The sequence below is a fragment of the Euprymna scolopes genome, chromosome 8 (genome assembly GCF_053919585.1).
Source record: "Euprymna scolopes isolate OS-2025 chromosome 8, ASM5391958v1, whole genome shotgun sequence".
Classification (NCBI taxonomy): domain Eukaryota; kingdom Metazoa; phylum Mollusca; class Cephalopoda; order Sepiida; family Sepiolidae; genus Euprymna; species Euprymna scolopes.
The window spans coordinates 128,428,942-128,438,338 of record NC_136489.1 but is presented as its reverse complement, the minus strand read 5'-3'; positions in this window follow the sequence as shown (position 1 = coordinate 128,438,338).

Here is a 9,397-nt window from a genome sequence, read left to right as displayed (position 1 = left end):
AATCAAACGAATTTGTCATTTTCGTTTTTATCCATTGGTTATTGTTATTTACTAGAACTGATGTTTTACATTTTTTTAATAGTGTGGATTTCTTCCTAGGATATATCTGTGTAAGCCTAGGAAAATTCCACGTCAATGTTAAAAAGTTCTTCGAATATCGAGGGATAGAAGTCTATGATGTCGAACTGTATAAACGTACATTTATTTTATATATAAACAGTCAGAGGTAATAAAGCAAAGTTCAGAAACACAATTAAAATTTATTTTATCTCGCTAACATAATTCAATCCCAAAACCAGGAAATACTGTAACATATATTTTCTGTTATTAGAATCTAAGGGTAATATCCTCAGTGAAACAGATGTTAATTGGCTCAGCTTCAGTGTATAATAGATATCAGCACGTATTAATTCTTCCCATGTGTCGCCACCTGTTGGGAACTGTGTTGATGCAGGCAAAGAAAAGCCTGCGGCCGTAATGGATTTAACATCGTTTGATTCTTTGTTTTTTAAACGTGGACGGCTATCAGTCAGATAAAAGAACTTGTTCAAAAAGGTTTCGTTTATTTGTTTTAGGAGATAGCAAACACTTCAGCCCATTTAATGCCGGAACTGTAGATTTATTCGTTTAGATATTAATATCTATTATTATACTAAATGTGAGTCAATCAACGTTTGTTTCTTCAGTGCTGCTTTTCCAACATAAGTAAACTAACATATCCGTTTCAAGACCGATTAAATAAATTCCCTGAACAAAATAGTTTGGAACCAATTTTATCTAACCCCCCCCCCTCACGAAGATTAAAATCAGCTTATGTCGAAAATGTTCATTCGAATTTGGATCAAAATTCATCATCTAGAAAACGTCTCAAATGTCAAGCATAAGAGGTCTTAAGATGAAAATGAAATTCAGGGAATCTTACTTTATTGATGTTTAATAGCTATGGGTTAGATTTAATACAAATCTGAAATGCTTGAATTTTCAAATGAAAGTTTGTGCTCATATACAATAAGGACAATATCATAGTAATCGTTAGAAGTGTAAATTTGGTAAATTAAATTACTCAAGATAAACGGCTCATCAAGAACTTGTTTACATTGGACTTGAAGACGGCCATATTGTAGTCAGCTGGAAAGCAGGTAAACGGAAGAGAGTTCCACAGGTGTGCAGTTCTAAGAAAAAAAGCTTTGTTCGTGGAATCTACGTTTAGGTTTAGGTACAAAGATAAAGAGTGAAATTCACGGAATCTTGCTTTATTTCATAGCTACGGATTAAATTTAATACAAATCTGAAATACTTGATTTTTCAAATGGAAGTTTCTGTTCATATTGTGCCTCCTAAAAGCATTTTATTCCAAAGAAACTAGAATTTTTGGAAATATTTATTAATGAATGTTTCACACACATTGTTAAAATTTCATGAAAATCAGAGCTACCTGAATCTTCAGATCAGGCTTCCTTACCAGTCGGTTCTGGATTTGACCATAAACTATATCCAGTGGTGAGGGCCCCAGCTTGCGGGCTTTGAGGAGTGTGGAGCCGCCCTTTAATTACCATTGCTCCCAGGTCCACTCTGACCCGGAGTGGTAGTACCTGTTAGGGTCCCAACTATGTATTAAATAGAAATTAACTTGAAAACAACAAATATATTCTATTAAAAAAAGTTTCTTCAAAATCTTTGGATTCGGCATTAAATAACCCGAAAAGGGTTGATATGCCGTAAAACAACCAATCAACCAACCAATCCTTACCAGTTTTACCCGTCTAAGACTAAATTTAGCTAAATATAACTCACGATATTAACTGCTCTCTGCATTTGAAATGACACATATACCTTAGTCTTTAGCAGTGATTGTACACTGCATGCTTGAAATGCACCCTCGTCACCGCCGACATTCAACCTAGATTGCGTTCTTTTTCGTAAATCAATTTTCAATTTTGTGACGATGAAACAGAGACAGATATTGATGTGCATGCAAACAAACAAATCTATCACCATACTAATGTTGGGTTAATCAACGTCTATTTCCCTACGGTTTTTTTTTTTTTTTTGTCCCCTGACAAAAGTAGGGTGGACTTGTAAATTCACCCATGTCCGTTCGTACGTCCGTCTGTCCGCACTTTTCTCAATAACTACAACTTGTAATTTTTGAAATTTTGCACAAACATTAAACATGATATCAGTAAAAAAGTAACAGAACGGATTTTCCGAGAAAACTCCGGTTGTCCTCCCTTATGGTGCTTTTCAGGTTAAAATGGCTAAAATTGACACTTTTGTGCTTATTAGAAAAAATTGATGCCTTGGATTTTTATAAAACTTTCTGAAAAGTTGTAACTAACTGATTTTTATATAATTTTGTTTGTCTATACTTCGCGATAACTCTTGGGTGTGCCTCAGGGGCTCTTTTAGGGCTAATTAAAACACTCAATTTCTGGGACTATTTTTCCGTATTTGTCCAAATTTTCTGTGTATGTCTATTTAGCAGTTTTGCGTGGTGCTGAACTCAAATTTAAATATGTTAAAGCCTTGGGTACTTTGGGGGCTAAATGGGGTAGGGGCAAATGATGGACTTAGTTATTTCTTTTTTTGCATGGTGCAAAATTTATATATGTTAAGGCCTAAAACTTCACCGTTTGTTCATTTTCACCACGTAGCTGTAAATAGATGGATATCGAAAAAAGAAAGAGACTAATTTGTGATTTTTTTATCTATTATATAAATCTCATATGTCTGTTTAAATGTATGTATGTATGTATGTATGTATGTATGTATGTATGTATGTATGTATATCTGACTAAAACTTTTGACAGAAGCGACGGATTTTTACGAGATCAGTATAAATTTGAAGCTCGACCCTTCAAACGACAAATATCGGAAAAATTACTAAAAACATTAATTCCTTCACCCTCAACTGGGAACTTTTCTACAAGGAGGAGTCGCTTTTGTCGCCGATATTTTCGAAAGTCATCTTCTCTTTTCGATTGTCTAGTCTTAATTTAAACCTTCGCAACTTCCGGTTTGGCGATGGACGCAACGGCAAAGACGTCACGTTTTGGGAGGGGTTCACGTTCTCTTCCTCCTTCCTGGTACAGATTCAAGCCTGCCTATATACTACCACATTTTTATGTTTTTTTGCTCAACACACACCTCCAAACCCCCGGGCAACGCCGAGAACCCAGGCTAGTCTATCTCAATCGTCGGTTTGTGTGAATGTATGTATGTATGTATGTATGTATGTATGTATGTATGTATGTATTTCAAAAACTTTTGACAGATGCCACGGATCCTGACGAGATTGGTATCGTTTTGAAGCTCGACGTCTCTGACGACAAATATCGAAAAATTGGCCTAAAAAAGTAATTGCTTCACCCTCAACTGGCCAGTTTTCTACAAGGAGGGGTCGGTTTTTGCGTCGCCATTTTCGCAAGTCATCGTATCGGTTGGATTGACTACGCTTAATTTTAACGTTCCGAACTTCCGGTCGGCTGATAAAGACATCGGTTAAGACGTCACGTTTTTTTTTTTTTTTTTTTTTTTAACCTTTTTGCCTTGGAAATGAAACCAAGCTTTGTATTCCGTCTCTGAGAAGGAGGTTAACTTATTGCTAGTCGCCTGAGGGGTCCTTACCGGGGAATACCGACGGTGCTGTCGTGGAATTTTTTACAGGTCAGAGTGCTTTTCCGCGTGGGCGCTGACTTTTCAATTCCATTTTCCAAACCTTGTGTCATATTCCTCACAGTAGGAAAGGAAGAAATACATCAGTAAGAGACTTAATAGTAACAGATTTTTCAGGAATATTATTTGAAACAAAAAAATGGTTGACGTGGTTCTGACATATTCCCCAACTACCAGACTCTAACTACGTCAAGAAATCATCTCAAGAAAGCTCAAGAGTATGCCTACCAAAGAGATGGACCAATCAATAAGGGTCGAGACCAGAATGCTGCGACTTACAGCTGAAAGGCTGGTTTAGCGAAATTTTGTTTTCAAGCATGTAGTGAAGCTCTTTGAGTATGCACCTAAGTGAAGTCAAGTGCTTCGTGGGTAAATAAAATGCTTCGTGCACCAATAATTTAACTTTTCGTAAGTTACGGGTTATGCCGCAATTCGTTGACCTTTTTGTTCTTCGCAAATGTTTTGAATCAAATGGATTCATGAGAATTATTTCGGTTTGCAAAAATATTGTTGTTTTTGTTGTTGTTATTATTATTATTATTATTATTATTATTATTATTATTATTATTATTATTATTATTATTAGCTCAAAAGGAGCTTTCACACAGGTCATCAAAAGTCTCTTCTTGAAAACAGCCTGTGGTTTTACCTGGAAGCTAAGTGACAAAAAGTCTCCTCAGGTTCCTAGTACTCTCCACCTCTTTCGATTACATTTGCAAATAAATTTGCATTATCGCAACAGCTGTTCTCCATTGATTTCTCGTTGGCAGCGGCTATTGGTCTTCACTGGAATTTGAATGGTAATAAGCCTCCCGAAGGTCCCAGTTCTCTCCGCACTTATCCGGCGAAGGCCTGGTCAGTTCCTCGGTCTTTCCTTGCTTCTTCACTCTACTTGATTATTTGGTCTCGCTCTTTTTTTTGGGGGGGAGGGGGTGATGTGGCTATGGGAGGATGGGGAGAGGTTAGAGAACTTATAGATATGCGACTTCAGTGTTCTTGGTTCCATGTAGTGTTTCATGTTTTGCCTTTGCAGCAGTTTGTCTGGCCCGCGCTTGTTGCTCCTGTGTGTTAGTTTCCACATTCAAGGTTTTTTTTAATATTTCAGCTGTTTTCATTATAGTTGTTCGTTGCATTTTCTCCAGTCATTCCTTTGATTCCAATTTCTCCCATTCTTTTTTTCAAAGTTTTCCGGGATTGTTCCTAGTGCTCCTACTATTATAGGTATTATTTTCATTTTCTTCATCTTCCATGTCCTTTCAGCTCCTTGCCTTGCTCTGTGCATTTGCTCCGTTTCTCCTTTTCTTTGATATTCACCCTGTGGTCACCTGGAACAGCAAATTATTATTATTATTATTATTATTATTATTATTATTATTATTATTATTATTATTCCTCCTCCTCCAGAGGGGTATCATCTGGAAGAGTTATTCGTCTAACTAATCACCTAATATGGGACGGGTGAAGAGAAAGAAAGAAAATTAACAAGTCCTTCGCTAAATGTGTTTACACGTGTTGCCGGTGAAAAAGAATCTTCGTTTGATTGATCGCTTTGTTTTAGTGACACATCCACCCTCGGGTCATCCAGTGCCACTTTTGTACAGCAAACATTAGAAACACATTTATTATTAGCGGATTTGCTTTTTACTGGTCCTACGAACATTCGTTTAAGAGTACCAAATAAGCTCCAACCCCTGCCCCATCGCCGCAATGTTGCCTCCCCATGCCTATTTACAAGTAGTTTAATGGAATGTGCACTGATGAACTCATCGCACTTGTGCCCCCTCGATGACGTACATACTCCCAACAGACCCGTTTAGCAAAAAAAAAAAATCCCATCCTTTCTCTGTAGAGATGACTAGATGCTGGAAAGCCTTCTACTCTAATAGCTTCGTCCCTCGGACTGCTAGACTTTGCCAATCCCTCCCTATAATGTAATCCGACATCTCGTTCATCTCTTTGCTTGTTCCCTGTAAACACACTCAGTAGTTTCTTATGACCAATGGTATATGCCTTGTTTCGGGTGAACAAGAGTAAAAAATAAAGAAAAACGTAAGCTTCTATAGTTACCAGTTCGTACAAATTCATATAATCTATTATTAATGAAGAGTTGGTATCAGACTGTATTGCGCAACTATACTTTACTTCTATTAATATAGTGTTGTATACCTTTTAAAAAAATATTTCCTGAACTGTTCTCAGTTCAGGAAATATTTTTTTTTAGAAAGAAATCACCACTTATCGAGGCCCAGAGGCCACTCGAGGATAAGGGTTAATAAGTGTACAGTGGTCAATGGGACAGTGACGTAGTAATTGTTTAGTAGGTGAAACCTGGTAAATTGGGTTACTCAAGGTGAACGGCTCATCAAGAACCTGCTCACGCTAGACCTGAAGACGACCACACTATAGTCAGCTGGAAAGCAGGCAAATGGAAGAGAGTTCCACAGCGGTGCAGTTGGTTTAGGTACGGATAAAGAGTGTCCCTCAGTCCTCATTTCCAATGAGTGATTTTTCTGACAAAGGGTGAAGAAAAAGATACTTTCCAGGTCAGTAGTACTTCGTGAACAGTAGCCTGAGATGTCGGAAATTTTCTGTTTCTATGTCTATCCTTGTGGCCATGTCACTAGTAAGGGTGCTGAAGGTAAACGTTTCATCTGTGATGACATTACCCGCCTGATAGTCAGGGACCTGAACCTTGGATTAACCACTAAGGAGGCTGTCCTATCAGCAGGTGCAAAGTACTGGGACTACTGTATTGCCATTTGGTGAATGGATTCTGGACCATACAGGAAATATTGTATTTTCTATTTTGTTGTAATTAGATAATCCATTAGACATTACTTTTGGCACTTCTGCATGACAGTGCTATGAGACGACTGAGTTGAGTTATCGATCCCTGTTCTTTGAATGAGAAATGCCCTCTACCGGCCGTTCTGTGAACCGCAGATATAAACAAGTGTCTCTGAGAACGCGAAACTATATAATAAAGAAATGAATAACACAAAAATATAAGAAAAGCAAAACATTTGTTAATTTTAATGTTTTAACATAATTTCTTTTAAATAAGTGATTTATAAGTGAAAATAAAATGTTAAAAACATGAATCATTTATTGATGGTTTTTAGAATTATTTGTTTTTTTTCAAGTACGATTGTATAAAATGTAGCAACATATAATCTTTTTTTCAAGTACGATTGTATAAAATGTAGCAACATATAATCTTTTTTCAAGTACGATTGTATACAATGTAGCAACATATAATTTTTTTTCAAGTACGATTGTATAAAATGTAGCAACATATAATCTTTTTTCAAGTACGATTGTATAAAATCTAGCAACGTATAATTTTTTCAAGTACGATTGTATAAAATGTAGCAACATATAATTTTTTCAAGTACGATTATATAAAATGTAGCAACATATAATTTTTTTTCAAGTACGATTATATAAAATGTAGCAACATATAATTTTTTTTCAAGTACGATTATATCAAATCTAGCAACATATAATTTTTTTCGAGTACGATTGTATAAAATCTAGCAACATATAATTTTTTTCAGAACAAGATTGTATTAAAAAATTATTTTAGCAAAATGTAGCAAAATATAATTTTAAAAACATGAAACATTTCTAAAGGTTTAAGAATATTTTTTACACAAATATTGTTTGTTTGTTTTTTCACAGTAAGATTGTATAAACATATATCAAAATATAACTTTTTGGTTTGTCAATGTAGCAAAATATAATTTTAATATAGAAGTTTTTGTTCATTTAACTATAAAAATTTAAAGAAATATTTAATAATGAAATAGAAATGTTTAATAAATGTTTTTTTTAAATGAGTGATACGATTTATCGACTCCTGTTCGACTGATACACGCCCTCTATCGGCCGTTCTTGTAACTAGAATACACACATTCGCCTCGTGGCGCTGTCATGCAGAAATGCCTTACTTTTTCCTGGGGATGACGAGGGACCCTGTGTCAACAAAGAAAATTTCACAGTTGACTGCTAATTAGCAGAGTCAAGACTTGTATTGTATATATGCGTAATATGAATTTTATTAATCGCATATTATTATTGTTCTATTACTAATGGAGATTGTGAATATTTCGTAATAGAAAATTATGCTATTGTTTTTATATCTGAAGCCGTAACTACGCCATCACTTCGCTATTTTAAACCGCGTGGATTAAATAAAAGGTTCCTTTCACAATTCTGTGCAGATTCCCGAATTCGACATCACGATTTTTGAGTTCGAAGAAGGTTGAAAGTTACATCGACCAACACCTTTGTGCAAATAACACGCAGTAGTCCGAAAAATATTATTTTTAATTTAATCATTCATTGTTGCTACTAATAATAAAACGATAAATATATTTATTGATTTTAAACTCCCAGAAAAAAAAACTTTTATAGATGATAATAAAGTATGTAGATTTTGAAAACTATCACCGAAAAATAATGGCATGATAAAAACGGTACAGGTAAAACAATTGCTTCCAAGGTTATTTTTTATTTCTTTTAATAAATAATGCCATGGTCGCTTACGATGTCTAATAGTGGGGCAGATTGATGAAACAATCTTTCACTTAGTGCTTGTATCACTAAGTGAAAAAAAAAGTGGTAGTAGGAAGGCAGGCTCGAACTCGTACCGCGAAGGAGGAAAAGGACGGGGGAAAAGCCTGACGTCTTTGCTGTTACGAACACCGCCAAACCGGAAGTGACTTAAGTTTAAATTAAGGCTAGACAATCGAAAGGAGAGGATGACTTTTAAAAATATCGGCGAAAAAAAAGCGACCCCCCCCCTGTAGAAAAGTCCCCAGTTGAAGATGAATATATTGATGTTTTTAGCCAATTTTTAGATATTTGTCGTCTGAAAGGTCGATCTTCAAAACGACACTGATCTTGTAAAATCCGTCGCCTATATCGAAATCTTTAGGCAGACATGCAAACATACATACATACATTAATATATTGGTAACTAAAAGTTTTCGACCTAAACCGATTAAAAAACTTGCCCTATCTCTGAATACCCTTTATGTCGAATGTCAAATGTTTAGACCAGAAATTGTCTGAGTAATTAGGTAGAGACCGCAGAGATCATTTTTTTAAACTTTGATCCCTATTATGACCCCTTAACATTTATTATTTTGGTCTCAAATCAAGTTATTAAGTTATTGATTAATTGTAGGTATTGACCGTTTCATACCCTCGAAAAAGTTTCAGCAAAAACCTAACAGCCAGCCATGGTTCTCTCCAGAATGTGCTGCTGCCATTCGCACAGAAATCATTTTTTCCACTGTTTCCAACGTAATAGATGTATGAAAACTAAAGCCGCTTTCAGGACTGCCAGCAACCATTGTAAGAAAGTAATAAAGAATGCAAGAGAGTTATATGCTCAATCTGTTAAGTCCAAAGTACCTGAGCAGCGGCTTGGTTCCCACCAGTTTTGGCAAATAGCAAACAGAATCCTGAACAGAAGCGTTTGCTCCATCCCAACTATTATCAATGGACCTGAGGTAATCTCATCAGCATCAGACAAAGCCAAACTCTTTGTCAAGAACTTTGCAGCTAATTCTACCCTTTGCGATCAAGGCTGCCAACCCCCAATATTTCAGAAAACACGCTATGTGATATACGTATATCTGTACGTGATGTTGCCAAGCTAATCAAAAACCTTGATTCCAGTAAAGCAACCGGCCCTGACAGTATTCCAATTATA